The sequence below is a fragment of the Rhinolophus hipposideros genome, assembly GCF_964194185.1.
Source record: "Rhinolophus hipposideros genome assembly, chromosome: 10".
Lineage (NCBI taxonomy): Eukaryota > Metazoa > Chordata > Mammalia > Chiroptera > Rhinolophidae > Rhinolophus > Rhinolophus hipposideros.
This window is the reverse complement of record NC_138056.1, coordinates 21,429,509-21,445,493: the sequence shown is the minus strand read 5'-3', so window position 1 is coordinate 21,445,493 and position 15,985 is coordinate 21,429,509. Positions and strand designations below refer to the sequence as shown.

The following is a 15,985-nucleotide window of genomic DNA, read 5'->3' as shown; positions in this document are numbered from 1 at the left end:
CTCTGATGAATCAGCCAGATGACCTTTAAAGGACTGTAAAGCAGAGCTACTCCTCAAGCGCCTGGAATGGAGCCAGGAGCTTCTCCAGAACTGAGGCTGCTCCTCTCCCGTCTCTCTCGACCCTGCGTGGTTTCTCCTCGGCGTCCTTGGCTTCTCTTTACCTGCCCACCGTGTCTCCTCCCTACCCACTGCTTCTGCAAGGCTTCGTGACCATGCCATTTCAGCCCCACGTCTCCTTCAGGCTCCCCTAGCACAGCTCCCATGGTTCCCTGGCCAGCCTGTGCCCTAACTGTAAAGACCCAGGGGGAGGGAGGTGTGCCACCTGTTCACCTGTTCTGACCACACCATGCATGTCACCCCATCTTGGATCAGTGGCCCCCTGTGGTTCAGTCAGCAGTGATCAGGGTCCAGCACAAGTGACAATGGTGACCTGCTTCCCAGGGGCCCTGGGCACAGAATACCTGGGAAGGGTTAGCCCTGTGTCCTCTGGACCCTGCGTTGCCGCTCCAGAGAATGTCGGCATGTGCCCACAGGGACGGACTGGTCCGAGGGTGTTCACTGCAGCTGTTTGTGATAGTGCAGTGTCGAAAATGGCCTCATGGTCCATCTGAGGGGACGGCACTGTCATGAAGCAGAGAGCTATGTGGCCACGAAAGTGACTCGGCTAGGTCTCCACACACCGACATGGATAAACCTATTGGGAAATTTAGAGTGGGGAAAAGGGTCTATACAGTGTATTTCACTTGCATTTATTTTAAAACCACACACAACAGCACTACATGTATCTGTCTGTCCGTCTATCTACCGTGTTTCCCCGAAAATAAGCCCGGGCCTTATATTAAGGTTTGCTCCGAAAGATGCATTAGGGCGTATGTTCAGGTGATGTCATCCTGAAAAATCATGCTAGGGCTTATTTTCTGGTTAGGTCTTATTTTCTCGGGGAAACACGGTATCTATCTCTCTGTCTGTCTGTCTGTCTGTCTACTATTGAATTATACATGTGGTAAAAATAGAAAGCATAGAAAGAAGACATGCACCAGGATTGAAGTTATCTCTGGCGAAAGTGGAAAGAGATTGGGATGACGATGGGTGGGAGGGTGCTGTCCACCGCCCATCTCAGTGGTATTGTGTTCCTTAAAAAAGATACGGAACATGATGAAATGTTAACGTTTGTGAATTTGGGGGTCTGGGTGCACGAAAGTCTATTATGTTAAAATCTATACATGCTTGAAATATTTTACGTTGTTAACAAGTGTGTGTAGAGAATTGAGAGAATGCGAGATTATGTGGGATGTCCGAAACTTAGTTTGTGGGGAGGAATATCCTGGATGATACAAGTAGAGAAGGATATGGAACCTGGGTCATGCAGGGCATGGATGTTCTAGCCAGTGGGGTTTTGGATGCAGGAGCTGGGGAGACATGAAGTAGAGATAGTGACGTGATCTGTCCTCAGCGTAAAAAGTGACTGAGGGGGAAAGAGCTTGGGCACCCCGAGATTGGGTGGGAAGCTGCTGTCATGGTCCGGGCTGAGTGGATGAGGGTCAGAGCTGGGGGGGGGGCCAGGGGGATGAATCAGAGCCTGAGTGAAGCAGTAGCAGCTGGTGAGGACGGGATGTGGACACTCACATCCTAAGGGAGCCCTTACCTCGCGAACGATGGTTGTTGAAGTGGTAGAACTGGTTTACCCAGGCTTGAGGGCTGTGTGTTCTAGCTGTTCAGTGGTACCTTCTTAATCAGGAAGATGCCGGGAAAAGCAGACTTCAGTTGGAAAGACAGCTTGCAGAGAAAAATGACTCTTGAAGAGAAGAGAAGGGGGTCATCTTCCAGTCGGACTCTACAGATGTAAGTCCATAATGTTCTGTGATTTAAGTGTCATGTAGACATGTTTGAAATGCAAAGTATCTATTACATTGTAAAGTCACACATTAAGATGTCACTTATTAGAGAAAGATTCTGTGGGGGATTTATTTAAACAATGAGCTCTGTTTATGCGTTACTAGGCAGTTTCTTTATCAACAAATATCTTTGAGTTATTAGGGAAAACTGCCTCTCTAGAGATAAAGCTCAGCCTATTTTGATTGACTCTTTGACAGTTTGGTTCTGGGATGATCTCCACTTTCATTAAAATTCTGAGAAATAACTATTGCTATTCTTATTGTTATTTGTTGAAGATACAGTTGATCAGAAAGCAGAAAACAAAAATCAGTTATCCTTCCATTCAGAAAAAAATTGGTGTACTATCCTTTCAGACATGTTATATACATGTGTGTGTGGATAAGTTTTAAATTGAACTTTTTTCATTTTCCACATGCTGAACATTTTTCTATTCACTAAAACATTTTTATTTTAGTTTATCCTCAGTCTTCTTTACCCCAGCTCTAGTGGTCAATATAGCTTATTAGCTTTGCTTTTTTGTAATCTGTGAGAGCAAAAGCTTGTATGTTGTTTGTCTCCCAATTTAGGCTTTCTATTCTAATACTGATTTTTTTGAAACCACACAGTGTCCCTCTTGACTTGGCTACTCTTCCTTAGGAAAAGTTCTTCTTCTGCCGGGCCACCAGGTCTTGCACACCGGTTTTAATGGCCGTATGAAATTCTGTTCAGTAGATGTTCCATAACTTTTTGGACCACGCCCTACTTTGGGGCATTTGTGTTGTTTCCCAGTTTTTGTTTATTATAAGCATCACCGTGGACAACATGTTTCTAGCTATTATTTGTGCACATCGATTGTCATTTCTTTTGGTTAGAAAATTCCCAGAAGTTCCACACCCATTCCTGCCCTCCTCCGTGTTGAACGGGCAGGAGCAGAGACAGTTAGTTACCTGGCACAACTCCTACGGGGCGGCAGCCTGGTCGCTCACTGCTTCGGGCATGTTGTCACTTCTTCCTGTGTCATCCTCATCATGCCATTAACAGCTGGAGTAGCTAGTACTGCGTTATTCTGTTCCTGTTACTGCCTTGACTGGGGAGACGTACAAGATCATTCCCGACGGCCACACTGATACCCCTAGTGAGTGAGCGCTGTCTCCTCTTGGTGCCTGTTTTTGTTTGTTTAGCTCTGGCTCTTTGTCTTAGCACCCACTTAGGGTCACATTGGCTCTTCCCATTCCAGTTATCAGGCCCCTCCCCCATGGGGGAGGTCCACCAGAATCTCACCTGGCTTCAGGACGATGAGACTCACCTCACAGGAAGGGTCTCAGGAGGTCAGAAATGCTGCTCCAAATGAATGGCTTTCCAGTGACTTTTATTTTGGCTTCCTGAGGTGGGTCACGCCCCAATGGTACACTTACCCCATTACTTCTCAGCTTTATAGTAGAAAAGAATTAGAGAGGGACCACCTCAGTGATGACGTGGTGTTTATGCAACAGAAGCTTGCAGTTGTCCTCCAGATTGATTAATGTAAGGACAGCCGTGTCCTATACACCCAGGTCAACTTTATTTAGTGGCTTTCTGGTCGAGAGTAACCTTGCATGTGTTATTAGGTTACCACACACATTTTTATTAGGTAAAACCATACACATTTCCAATTAAGACAAAGAATGTGCAATTTCCTGAAGTTGGGATTGAGGTCATAACCTTGAGTACTCAAGAATTCCAAGTTTAATTAATCCACCCAATGATTATTACTGAGAGGAAATGCCCTATCAATATTAGATGTGATGAGACAGCGATCTGGCTGTGACAGGGCATTCTTGTGATAGCCAGGCCTGATCTTCACTTACCTGGCTGGTCCAGGCAGTTGCTCCTGTCAGACTGAACACGTCCCCTCTGCAAGCCGGCCACGTTCTCTTCTATTACCCTTTTTCTGTGGACGTGTAGACTACACTCAGTTTTATGGAAGTTGTGTGTTGCTTTGCCTCCATTATTACCTGTGTTTTCTCAGCCTTGCTTTCTTGCTGAAATGGAAATCCCTTCAGTCAGCAGGCCAGTGAGCTTTCCAAATTGAGTGGAGTCAGAGATTTGGTCTTAGAGTAAGAAGAGTCCCGTCACATCCTGCTTCTTGGAAGGAACGGGATGTTTTCAGTGTCTTGAACCCTGTTCTCAAGAGTCCCACTCCAGCAACAGGGCGGCATCTTCGTTCAGCTTTAGTCACATCACTGCTGCCTTTGGCTGGAGAGCGTAGGACCCCTGATTATGGTCCTTTGATGTTGTAGCCATTGAGCGGGAAGTAATTCCAAGAAAGCAGGAGACAAGGACGCTGAGTAACTTAACCTACGAGTGTCCATTACAGCTGTGGTTTGAGAACGGCCTCCTCACTCCCCTTCCCAAGGGAGAAGCCTTGAATTTAGGAGGAAAATGATGGGTTAGAACTTTGGCTCTGCTACTTGCTATCTGGATGATCTTGACTTTCTCAGACTGGTTTTCTCATGGTGCAATCAAAAGGATGGGACATGTCCCAGAGTCATTCTGAGAAGCACATGGAACAGCCTTGGTGAAAGCACTGAGCTGTGTTCCCCGGGACACAGGAGGCTGAATCAGTGTGGGGTGCTGTCTCCTTCCCCAGGGCCCCGACGAGCAGCTGGGGCTGGCTGCACCTCAGCTGGCTGCTGTAGCTCCTGGGGGTGAAGAGCATGAGTTGGAGAGTCACACACACCTGGTTCCACTACTGTCTGATTGTGTGACCTTGGGCAAGGTATTTAACTGTCCGAGCCTCGGTTTCCTCCTCTGTAAAGTTGGCACTGGTTCCTTCCTCCCCTGTGTGGCTGTAGCGAAGGATCATAGAAAGATGCAGGTTTGGGGTACTTCGCTTGGTGCCCGGCCTGTGGAGAGGACTCTGTTACACGGGGTGAAATCTGACGGGCTTGAGTCTGTGGACCTCACTTCTGGCTGCATCCAGCCTGGCGCCCCCTTCTTCTTGCAGGGGGAGCAACACTTGTAGCTCTGGAGGGAGGAAGGCGGTGCTGTGACACCCCCCTGCCCAGAGTTTGCAGCCCTGCCTGTCCCATAGTCATGTCTCCATTTGGGTCAGTGCAACCTCAGACGCCACGCAGGGGGCCTCAGCGACTCTCTCTCAATCTGTGGGGAGAAAGGTAACAATTCTCAGCCCAAGACCATTGGAGAAGTTCCACCTCCCCATCAGGCATTATTTATTTATGCTTTAATCTTCGTCGATGGCTTTGAGTGGCTTGCAGCTCTCCCGAAAGCTCCAAGTAAGTGGAAGTAGTGCATGCTCCCGGAGTAATTAATGTACTTTCTCCAAGCCAGGGAACATGTAAATTTGCAGGAATGTGTGTCAGGACCCACCCTGCTAAATTTATACCCTGTAATTTGCAACGTTTGCTGGCACTGAATCGGCAGATTGGTGAGTCTAGCCTACCTGCTTTGCAATTATATCTGCTGGCTGGTGTTGCAGGATTGAGTAACTGGGAGACAGATCTCAATCATTTAAGTAAATTAGAGCTGGCTCCTGGGACCCATCTGAGATCCTGAAGAGGAGGCTGGTTAATGATGTTTCCTTTGTACAAACTTGAGAGGCTCTGACAAGGGCGGGGAAGAGACGAGGCCAAGACACAAGTCTAGGCTTTCCTGGGCCTGGTTGGACCACGGGCCTTGGGAAGGCAGGCATCGCAGCAGCAGCTCCCCTCTGACAGGCCTCTGGAGAAGGAAAACACAGAACTAATATAACAGAAATAGTTTTATGGTCTGTTTTATGAGCTGTATCAGCCCTAATAATCGGCTCTGGGGAGATTCTTGTTCGTTTTTAAAACTGGAAGTCACTTCGCAGCCTCTGCAGACCAGTGATTTTTGTAAAATCCTCATAAATTTTCTGTTTGGGGAAACCTGCAGAAGAATCTTGTGGGCTGACATGCAGGCTTCTTGTTCAGTGGGGTGGTGGGAGGAAGGTGGGTTTTCCCATGGTTGTGTTTCTGTGGCCTGATGAAAGAATCCAGCAGCAGATAAAACGAAGTATAGCAGATTCAGCCCTGGTGTAAATCCCAGACCTTTGATTACTCCATGCTACCTGGGGCAGACTGTTTTTGTTTTGTTTTTTTTTAACCTCCCTGAGCCGCCTCTTCTCGTTTGTGAAATGGAGCTAATGAGTCCTTTGATTAAAGCTGTTATAAATATTAGATGTGTGTAAAGGCATCTGGCATATGGAGAACAATCAATAAGTGGTCATTATCATCAGTGCCATTTACATTTGGGGAGGGGGGCACATTATTTATCCGTTGTAAAGAAGTTGGGCTACACAAACCAGACAGAACTGGTAAACAAATTGGGGAGAATCCTGTCCTTTCAGAAAGCCAGTTGTGTGTGTAGTCTGAGGCCTGAAATGCCCATTGATTGGACTGGATGCAGTTGGTACTGTCGATGAGCGTGGGCTTGTAGCCGAAGAAAAACTCACTCATTCCAGCGCCAGGGCTCTTCGAAGAGGGCCGCTTTCTTATTTGGCCTTGGGTCCTCCTCAAGGCTTGAAAAATATAAGGAGGAATTTTTAATCGAGAGGGACAGGGAGAGAGAGAGAGAGAGAGAGAGAGAGAGAGAGAGAGAGAGAGAGAGAAATTCTTTCCCTCAGGAGTTGGTTGTAGTCTGGGACCAGAACTTTAAATGCTCCTATTGCAAGATTGGGTTTGTAACTACATGGACAATTTGTGGCTTTCCCAGTTGTGCGAGGTGAGCACAAATGAATAGTCTGTACATGTATGCGTGTGTGTATGTGTGTGTCTCCTCCTCCTAAATTTATATGGGCTGGTACACTGCAACAGGGAAAGACGAAATAGTAATAGGCGTGTTCAGGAGAATTGAGATCTTTATTTTGTCTTCATAAGAAATGAATCTGTTCTTATTCATTTTCTTTCTGCAGGGAACTGTGCTGTGTGAGTTAGAAGTACTGCTTTGTTTTCCTCGTAGGCTTTCCAGTTTGGACTTCTATTTCCACTGAAGCCTTATTTTTATAAACATGTTTTTACAGCAGAATGAACAACTGTGGCGATTGTAGCAATCTCTTACAACTTTGGTTATGAATATAGTTTGTGCAGTGTTTTTGTTTCTCTTGATTGACTATTCTCTCCCCTTCCGTTTTTTCCACATGGGGCTCACTAGGCCAGAAACCTCCCTCCACTGTATTTTTTTTTTCTGCCTTCTCCAATTCTTGAGATCAAGGCCTAAGTACACACCATCACTCCATCCTGCTTCCCGGTGTCCAGTGAAATGGATTTTGTACTGTTCTCATGTCCATCTTTTCCCCAACTCCTCTCTGTGGCTCCTTCTACCTTTTTCTTCCCAGAATTTCCCTGAAGAGTTCATTTCCTTATCTTGGCATTCCTTATCATTTCCTTATCACTTCCTAGGAAACTGCCTTTTGGGCTCTGAGATTGACCTTTTTGTTTCATGAAATCAAATGCTTCTCCAACTACAGTTTAGGTCCACGGATTTGCGAGCCGTCGTCCTTGGCAAGGCTTTTGATGAATTGCATTTGCAGGATTGGGTTGGCTGTCCTGGTCACCTGGCTGACAACAAGGCTAAGAAAAAAAGTATAGAAGAATGTCCTGCATTATTTTTCACTTACATACCTAAAAAATTAGTTTCCGTTGGAATAGAGATGGATTTTCCCCGTTGCCAAAGGTTTTCTGTTAAAAGGTGTAAAGTGGAATTGGGAGGATAAAATGAAACTCTTTAGGAAAGAATGGGTCTCCCGCCCCTGTTATAATTCTTTCTGTGCCCCCTCACAAGTGGGTTTGGTGTTGCTGAAATGCATATGCCAGTGCCATTCACTCTGTTATTGATTTGCTTACAGAAAGTAGCAGACATTTAATCCATGCAGAAAATGCAATGAGTCACCACCTCAACTCCTACAAGAGCTCCTTTATTATTATTGCGGAAAGGAGCACATCGAAAGGCAGGTCTAGGGAAAAAAATACAGTTTTCAAAAAGGTGGTTTTATTTGCCTTACAAAGGAGTGGTTTTCCAGAAATCTGTAACCAGTTATCAGGAATTTTCCAGCTCTATGCCTACATAGCCACTTACTACTTATTATCTGATTCCGCGCCTTGCTTTCTTTTTTCTTTTTTCTTTTTTTTTTTAATCTCTGTGGTTGTCTTCTGGGTTTTGAAGCTTGGAGGGAAACCGGCCAGAATTGTTTATAGAGTGCTCAGGACCCCACAGTGTCACCAGCATAGGAGCCTGAAGATGGAATCTACTCGAATGTTTTTGTGTCTGTGTTAGCCGCATGCTCAAATTTGGAGCCCAGGGTGGCTTCCTGGGTTGTTACCTTTTGGGATTGCCTGCCCTTGCTCAAATGGTGCAGGCTGAAAAAATACATTAGCCTGAGTGAAACATGGAAGTAGGTCAGCGGGTCTACTGCCAAAAAGACCATCTGCTGTTTTCCAAAGCCAGAGATTGATGGCTTTGGATGTCTCCTCCTTCAGCAAATACTCAAAAAGAGACTCAATATATTTACTTAAAGTTTGACCAGCCTTTCGTAATGTTGCTTGTGAGAAGGAAGGAATATATGTTGGAGTTGATAAAGTAGGGCTTCACTCCTTGATTCCCAAATAGGTGAATAGGTGCCTAAACTTTTTCAACAGCTTCCAAATCACATTCTCTTACTGTTTCCCCACCCCAGTGTTTTTCTGCGTAGGGCTGCCAGGTTAACCTATCTGACGCATTCCTCACCGCATGTCACTCCCTTGCTCAAAACCGATGCTGTTGGTTTTTTTCTGTGTACAAAGTAAAGTCCAGACTCCACAGTCTGGCTGTTAAAAGCTTTTCTCAGACTTCTGTCCCTTATTCTTCTTCATGACCCTTTGCTTTTATGTCTTCACTTAGCTTACCATTTCCTTTGGAATGCAGGCCTGCATTTCACCCACCCTGCAAGACCAGCTTGGTTGAAAACCATTCCACGGCGGCTTTCCTGGAGTAACTGTCTCCGTCGTCAGTGATTCCTGCATTCCAGTTCCTACACCTTTCTTATGGTCTTTATAACTTGAACTTGTATACTGATAGCTGTTTAGGGTCACACGCCTCTCTTCTAGTCAACTGTAGGCTTTGAATGTGCTCAACCCTTACATTTCCCCACTGGCTGAGTATACCAGGTGCTCAGTAAGTCTTTTTTGTGTGGATGAATGAATCAGTTCGTGGAATGAATGCTTACCACAAGACAGCACACAGTAGGCAGTGGGTAGATTCTAAATATCAGTATCGTAAGTATCTTGTTCTGTGGACTGAATGGCAGTGGCAAAAGGTCATTGTCAAGGAGAACATTGGCTCAAGTGTTTGAGTAGTGAGAACACAGTGGTTGCCCAGGTGGGCCAGTTTCACACTTGGATGGTCCCCCAACACTTCAGATGTATAATTAAGTGAGGATTTGTGTATCAGAAGTTCCGCTATTCCAATAGTACTCAAATTATGACTTTGAAAGGATGGAGAAGTTGCCAAATGGGAGGGGGTTTGGATGGGTGAGAAAGGTGAAGGGATTAGAAGTACAAATTGGTAGTTACAAAATAGTCATGTGGCTGTAAAGTACAGCGTAGGGATGTAGTCAGCAGGCTTATAATAACTATGGTGACAGATTGGCACTGGATTTATTGGAATGATGACTTCGTAAGTTATATAAATGTCAAATCACTGTGTTGTACCCCTGAAACTAATAGAATATTGTATGTCAACTTTAATTGAAAATTTTTTTTTAAATTGGAAAAAAAAAAGGGTGGAGAAAGAACCATAGTGATTGTAGTTTATGGGTTCTTCATAATAAGGGTCACCGTTTTAGCTGTTTTGGGAACACGGTGGTGGTAGAGAAGAAAGAGTGCTTTGGGGAGCCAGATAGACCTTGATTTTCATCCTACTTCTCATTGACTGCTTTGTCATCTTGCCCTCAGTTTCTTCATCTGTAATATGGAGATAAAGCTACTCACTGGGGATGCAGTGTGGATGAAATAACAAAGTACCAGTGCAGGCCCTCAGGCATGGTGGGTTCTCCACAAAGGCAGGCGTCACTTCTAAGTTTGAGTGGTGTCCTGCTCCTGTCATTGTTACGCATAGTCTGCCTAACTGTCTAAAGTTGCTTTTTTGTTGCTGTTGTCCTGGATGGCGGTTTCTTATTATTGATTTTCATTAGTATATTTAATGATTGTCTTCCCTCTAAAAGTCTAAGTTTAGGAATTCTTCCTTCCATATTCACTAGAGGTTAGGAATTCTGAGTACCGTTTAAAGACTGAACCTCTGGGAATTTTGAAACAGGAGAAAAACTGTGGGTGGAAAAGGTGGAAAGGAAAAAAAAAACAAAAACCCTGGTGCTTGGGGGACAGAAAGTGGATATTCATGCCATGTTTAAATTCTTGTTTCTCCATTATAGTTCTGAAGTCACTTGTTAATTTTGAAATATAAAAAGGTCTGCTATGTATATGTTGGCTTGCCCATAGATGACTTTTTTTTTGGCATATTTAGAAATAGAAATGCTGTTCTTATTTATTTGTATAGACATTCTGAGTAATGTTTTGTTTTCTAAATGTTTCTGAGCTTCTTTCTTGTTCGTTAAGAAGTCCTGAGGAATAGTGCATGATTCATAGGGGAGTTTGGTAAAAATAAACATTTTTCCTGAAATTATGTGCTTGTTAGCAGCTCCTCTTAGGAGCTTGCTTGTAAATAGGGGCTTCGAAGGACTGATGTCTGTTTCTTTGGAAAATCTATGTTCTCCTCCTGAGTTTGTAACTCCCACGGGAGTGTGTCTGAGGCTCTTCCTTCTGTGAGGAGTTGGGGTAGTCACAGTGGTTGTTACTTGAGGTCTTCCTGCCTCCCCCTGATCAGTATGTTGAGACCTCCTGGTCAGGAGGCCTCCATGGCTCTCTTCCCCGTGTTTGTGTGTGTCTGCTGGGACCTGCAAGGCACTGGAAGAGAGCTAATGCAAGGGGGGAGTTGGCTGGCACACCATTTTTTTCCCCTTAGTAAAGACACTGTTTTGTTTTGTTTTAAAGTCTTCGGTTGTTTTTCACGTTTTCGGGCTTTCCTGGTATGATCTTTGGATCTGTGACTTGCTGCTGAACGGTGGGTACGTGATTCTTGGGCCTGGTGAGTGTGGCCTGAGGTCTTCCTTTCACACCTCATGGCCTCCCTGCTCTCAGCTTTGTGCAGGCCTTTCCATGTTTACACCACGTTTGGGATTTTTTCTGGGGTGGGGGAGGCGTCAGGAAATTGAGTTGCTTTGGGCTGAAGTTTGAACAGAAGCTGTTTTGTGGGGACACAAGAAGCTGCTCTGGGGAGAGACAGAGAGACAGACAGGGACAGACAGAGGGTGCTTGACAGGAATGTAATGCATCTGTGTAGGGAACACAAATGGATGGTATTAGTAACCTGGCCTTAATGACAATGCTGTAACAGCGTCATGTGGAATGATGGTCCCTGTTGTACGAGTCAAAGTCTCTGGAAGGGTGCAACCTACAGCAGTGAGCAGGTACTCCCGGGGACAGCGGGAGTGCTTGTAAAATCAGACCCCCCATGCAGGCTTGGGGGTTTTCCTCGCCTGCTCCTTGCTCTGAGGAGGGGGCAGCCGCCTTGCTGGTGAACTAAGAGCAACCTTCCTTTCCCAGAGCTGAGGCTCCATCCCTGCGCCTCTGGGCAGTGGTGGTATTGACCTGGCAGTGCCTTCCTGAAACAGTGATTGTAGCACGCGGAGCCAATCAGACTTCTCACTTGGTCTCGGACAGAGATCTGTGCTCAGTTGCCTAATTTGTGAGTTCATCGAATGGAAGTCATGCTGGATTGCTTTTTTCTCTGTGTATAATTTTTGATAAACTTTGTATTTTTCTTTTTGTCAAAGACAAAAAAAAACACCCCACCTTTTTTTGAACAAATGGAGAGGGGGACTCCCACACTAGCCGCATGGCAAAGTTCATGGAAGACCCCTGATATCCCTGATAGCCAAGAATAACCCCAGAGGGGTTTGGGGAGTAAGGTGGAAGGGAACAAAAGATGGCACTGACTTCTAGAAGTAGAGTTCCACCCCCGATTCAGACCCATTTTGGAATGAGAGCTGGAGCAGCCATGCAGAATTTTCCAAATGCTTCCCGGAGGCTTGTTCTTCAGCTGGGTTCTACTGGGACCGCAGAGTCTTGTGCCAGGCCTGAGAACTTTGCATGCTTGGGGCTTATCAGGGTGTGGCTGATGCCATTTTGGGCACGGGGGAGAGGGGGCGGGGAAGGGTGGGACTACTTTGATATTAGGGAAAAATGAGTAAATCAGTTAAAAATAAATGCTGGCCGTTCCTTCCTCCTCACACTGCCAGTCCCCCACCTGTCACCAGGTTGTGGCAGTGTGGACTGTTGGATGTGGCGTGACTTAGCCCAGTGAGTTAGTTGGCTGGTGGCTCAGGCTGCAGAAGGAAGAAAGGAGAGAGTCAGTCTGGAATGGATAGAGAAGATGCCTATGAGCCAGCTACACATACAAAGGTTTTCTTTAATTATTTGAGTCAACTTTTTATAGAAATTTAATATATACACTGAAAAGTGCACAGATGTTAAGTGTGGCGCTCCATGCAGTTTCATGACATAAACACATCTGGGGAACCAGTGCTCAGATCAAGAACCAGAGCATGACCCACACCCCAGAGCCTTCATTATGCCCCCATCTGATCCCCCCACCTCCCATCCTGACTCCCACCATCATAGATGACTTTTGCCTGGTGTGGAACTGGCAAGAATAAAAGTGTCTGGCTCCTTTTGCTCAACATTAAAAACATCTCATTTCCACCCCTTTTTCCAGGAGGTGGGTTGTGGGATGACCCTCCACCCACTTAGATTGTGAGGACAGCTCTGAAACCTTGGCAACCAGACGCCCCACCAGCCTTGGACTCCAGGCTTGGGCACTCTCTCCCGGCGCCCTTGAATGAGCTCTTTTGTCTTCCAGCAGAAAGTGTGGCCCGATGCCACCTGGAAGATCCAGTAGCTTGGAAGCAGGAGTCCCGCAAGCTATAATTGTGGGCTGACAGCGAGCGCAAGCAAGCCTTGGAGAAACATGCCGCATTCCTTACAGAGGACAAATTAAATTCAGATCCCTTAATCAGAGTCAGGGCCCCCAGCTCTCCCACCCAGGCCACGGGGGTGGGGGCCTCTTGTGGGGCAGGAGGGAGGGGACATGTGGTCTGGGAAAGGGGACTCATAGCCTCTTTTGTAGAATATATTTATGTTCTAAAGGGGAATAAAAGGGATTGTAGCCTTTAGGCAACTTCCCAGAATAATTATGAAACCACAGGTTTTCTCAAATGATTCCCTATTCATAATTTTTTTCAAAAAAATTTTTAGTTTGGGCCAACATTTGGGACTGTTAGTTTCATAACTATGTAAAAGTACTCTTACCCAAACTTGTTTCTCTTAAGTTTTAAGGAATGCTTTGTCTGTTTTGTAAATTAGTGAATAGGATGACCTTTCCCTATTGGCTTTTTTCCCCTTACATTTAAAGGAGTGTGTGTGTGTGTGTGTGTGTGTGTGTGTGTTTTGATAATGAGCAGTGCTGTGCAATCCCTCTTCCAAATCATCTTGGTTACTCTTGGGCTTTTCAATTCCTTCGCTCAGAGTGTATGTTCTAGGACACTGCAGATGTAAATGTAAACACTGGTGCCTACATATTATCACCTACATCTCTAGAGAGAAACAGAAATGGATTATGCCATACATCCTGTTCTTCAGTCTCCTCCCTGCCTCTGGCTCCTGGGTTCCAGAATGCACTGCCATGGAAGAATCCCTGCAATGGGGCCAGAGGTTAGTACGGATAGGTAATATCCCATTTACCCATCTCCCTCTTGATAGATATTTAAGTTCTTTTGAGCTTTTACAAATAATGATGCAAAGGGAAAAATAGCCTTCTACCTGTTTCTCTATGCATTTATATATTCCTAAGGATAGATTCCTAGAAATGGAATTGGGGAGTCCAGAGGTAAGCTTGTAATAAACAGTGCTGGGTACTGCCAAAGGGCCACAGACGGTGCACTAATTCACGTTCTCACCCACAGGAGGAGAGGCCAGTTTCCTCACATCTACGCCAGCTCATGATATTACCCATCGTTGTAACTTTTGCTGATCCGATTACTTTAAAAAATGGCATTTCCACTTGCATTTCTTTAACTACCAGTGAGGTTGCGCATCTTTTCATTTGTTTATTAGCCGTCTTTATTTTTTGTGACATGCTTGTTGATTTCCTTTATCCATTTTTCTCTTGGTTGGTTTGTAATTTTCTTACGGATTTTTAAGGAGTTCTTTGCGATTAGGGATACAGAGGATTGTTTTAAAAGATACATTCAGAAAAAAAATCATCTTGATTGGCATCCTGGCTAGAAAGCTCCGTGAAAGATCAAGTGGTTCCATCTTTTTTAATTTAGTTTTTTATTTTTGGCATGGTTCAAGGCTTTGGTTTTCCATTTTGTTTTTATTTAATTAGGTGGGATTTTTCTCCTGGCTGGAGAGTCCCAGATGTCTGTAAATGAATTATCATTTATGCAGCACAGGGTATGTTGTGATGTGAAGTGGAAAGTGAGCGGTGCCAGGCAGGGGTTGGTTCCTGTCGGAGCTGATTATCGCCGACATTCAGTGAGAAGCTGGATCCTTTGTCTTGTTTCTCTTAAACACCGTGGTCTCTCATGTCTTCAGCATAAAGGTACCCGATCAACAAAAGACACAGGGAGAGTCTCTTGAGCTGTGTTGGCAGTTCTGGTTCATTATGTTTCTTTATTCTGCTGGCGTTTCCTAGATCGGTGTTGCTCCCTAAATTCTCTTGGCAGGTTCCTGTGGAGCCAGTGTTCTTCTTGTCATGTCCAAAGCCCCTGGAGCGTTGCCACCTTCCATATTGGTAAACACACCATTGGGGCTGTTTGTCCAGAGGATGCCAGGCCTGCCAGGAGTGGGGGTCGCCGGGGGCCAGGCTCCCCATACTCCATGGCCATTGATGACAGAGGCAGGCCCTTGACCGAAGCCCGTTAGGCCCCTTCATTCGGCCAGACCACCCTCGCTGCTTCCTGTAACACAGGGCTGGCTTCCCTGCATGACAGTCCCAGCCCAAAATGCCGCTGTCTTTGGTGCAGCTGTCACTACTCCCTGGATACAGGAAGAAACAAACAAAGGCCAAGTGTAGGGTGCTGATGGTTTGGGATTCACGGCGGGGAGAGGCGAAATCAACCTCTCTGTGGATGGAGGCCTGAAGGCTTGACTGGGACTGCCTCCAGCCTAAGGCAGAGCAGAAATAGAGGGCTGACTTTTGTGGGTGTTTTCAGCGACCAGGTGCACCCAGGCCAGGTTCCTCTTCCTTATAACCTTTGTCCAACTTGGTTTCTTATGCGCTGGCTCTGAGAACATGGGTCATTGCAGAATGTTGGATTTGTTTCCCAGGCAGCTTTGTCAGATATTGGTGACAGCCCATGGCATACACAGAGTCCTCGTGCCCAGGAGTTCTAGAGGCAAGCTCTTACCTGCTGAGGTGATGGTCTAAGGTATTGGGCTACATTTGAATTTCGTATTTTGAGCCATGAAGAATTATTGGTTTAAGCTCAAGATAATCCAGAGGTGAAGGTTCTATCCATCCATCCATCCATCCATCCATCCATCCATCCATCCCTCCATCCCTCCATTCATCCATCCATCCATCCCTCCATCCCTCCATCCCTTCATCCTTCATCCCTCCATCCTTCCCTCCATTCCTACATCCATTTCTCCATCCCTTCTTCCATCAATCCATCCCTCCTTCCATCTATGTCTCCATCCCCCATCCCTCTCTCCATTCCTCCATCCCTCTTTCCCTCCATCCCTCCCTCCATTGTTCCATCCCTCTATCCATCCCTCCAATCCTCCATCTTTCCCTGCATCCCTCCATCCTTCCATCTCTCTCCTTCCATCTCTCCATTCCTTCATCCATCCCTCCATCCATCTCTCCATTCCTCCATCTACCCCTCCATCGCTCCTTCCCTCTATCCCTCCCTCCATCTTCCATCCCTGCATCCATCCCACCATCCATCCCTCCATCTATCCACCCATCCCTTCATCCCTTCTTCATTCCTCCATCC

The 15,985-nt window shown here is 45.8% G+C and overlaps 1 protein-coding gene across 3 annotated transcripts in view; it reads left to right on the top strand.

Moving 5' to 3' along the window:
- The window catches only part of LDLRAD3 (low density lipoprotein receptor class A domain containing 3), a 222,268-nt gene that overhangs the window by 38,503 nt on the left and 167,780 nt on the right, over window positions 1-15,985 (top strand). Inside the window, exon 1 of one of the 3 annotated variants that reach the window (XM_081062971.1) lies at window positions 1,736-1,842. The exons of the other annotated variants lie outside the window; for them this stretch is intronic. The gene's annotated coding sequence lies outside the window, so the exon portion shown is untranslated. Of the gene's footprint in view, window positions 1-1,735; window positions 1,843-15,985 lie in introns of those variants that run through there. 3 annotated transcript variants of the gene reach the window in all.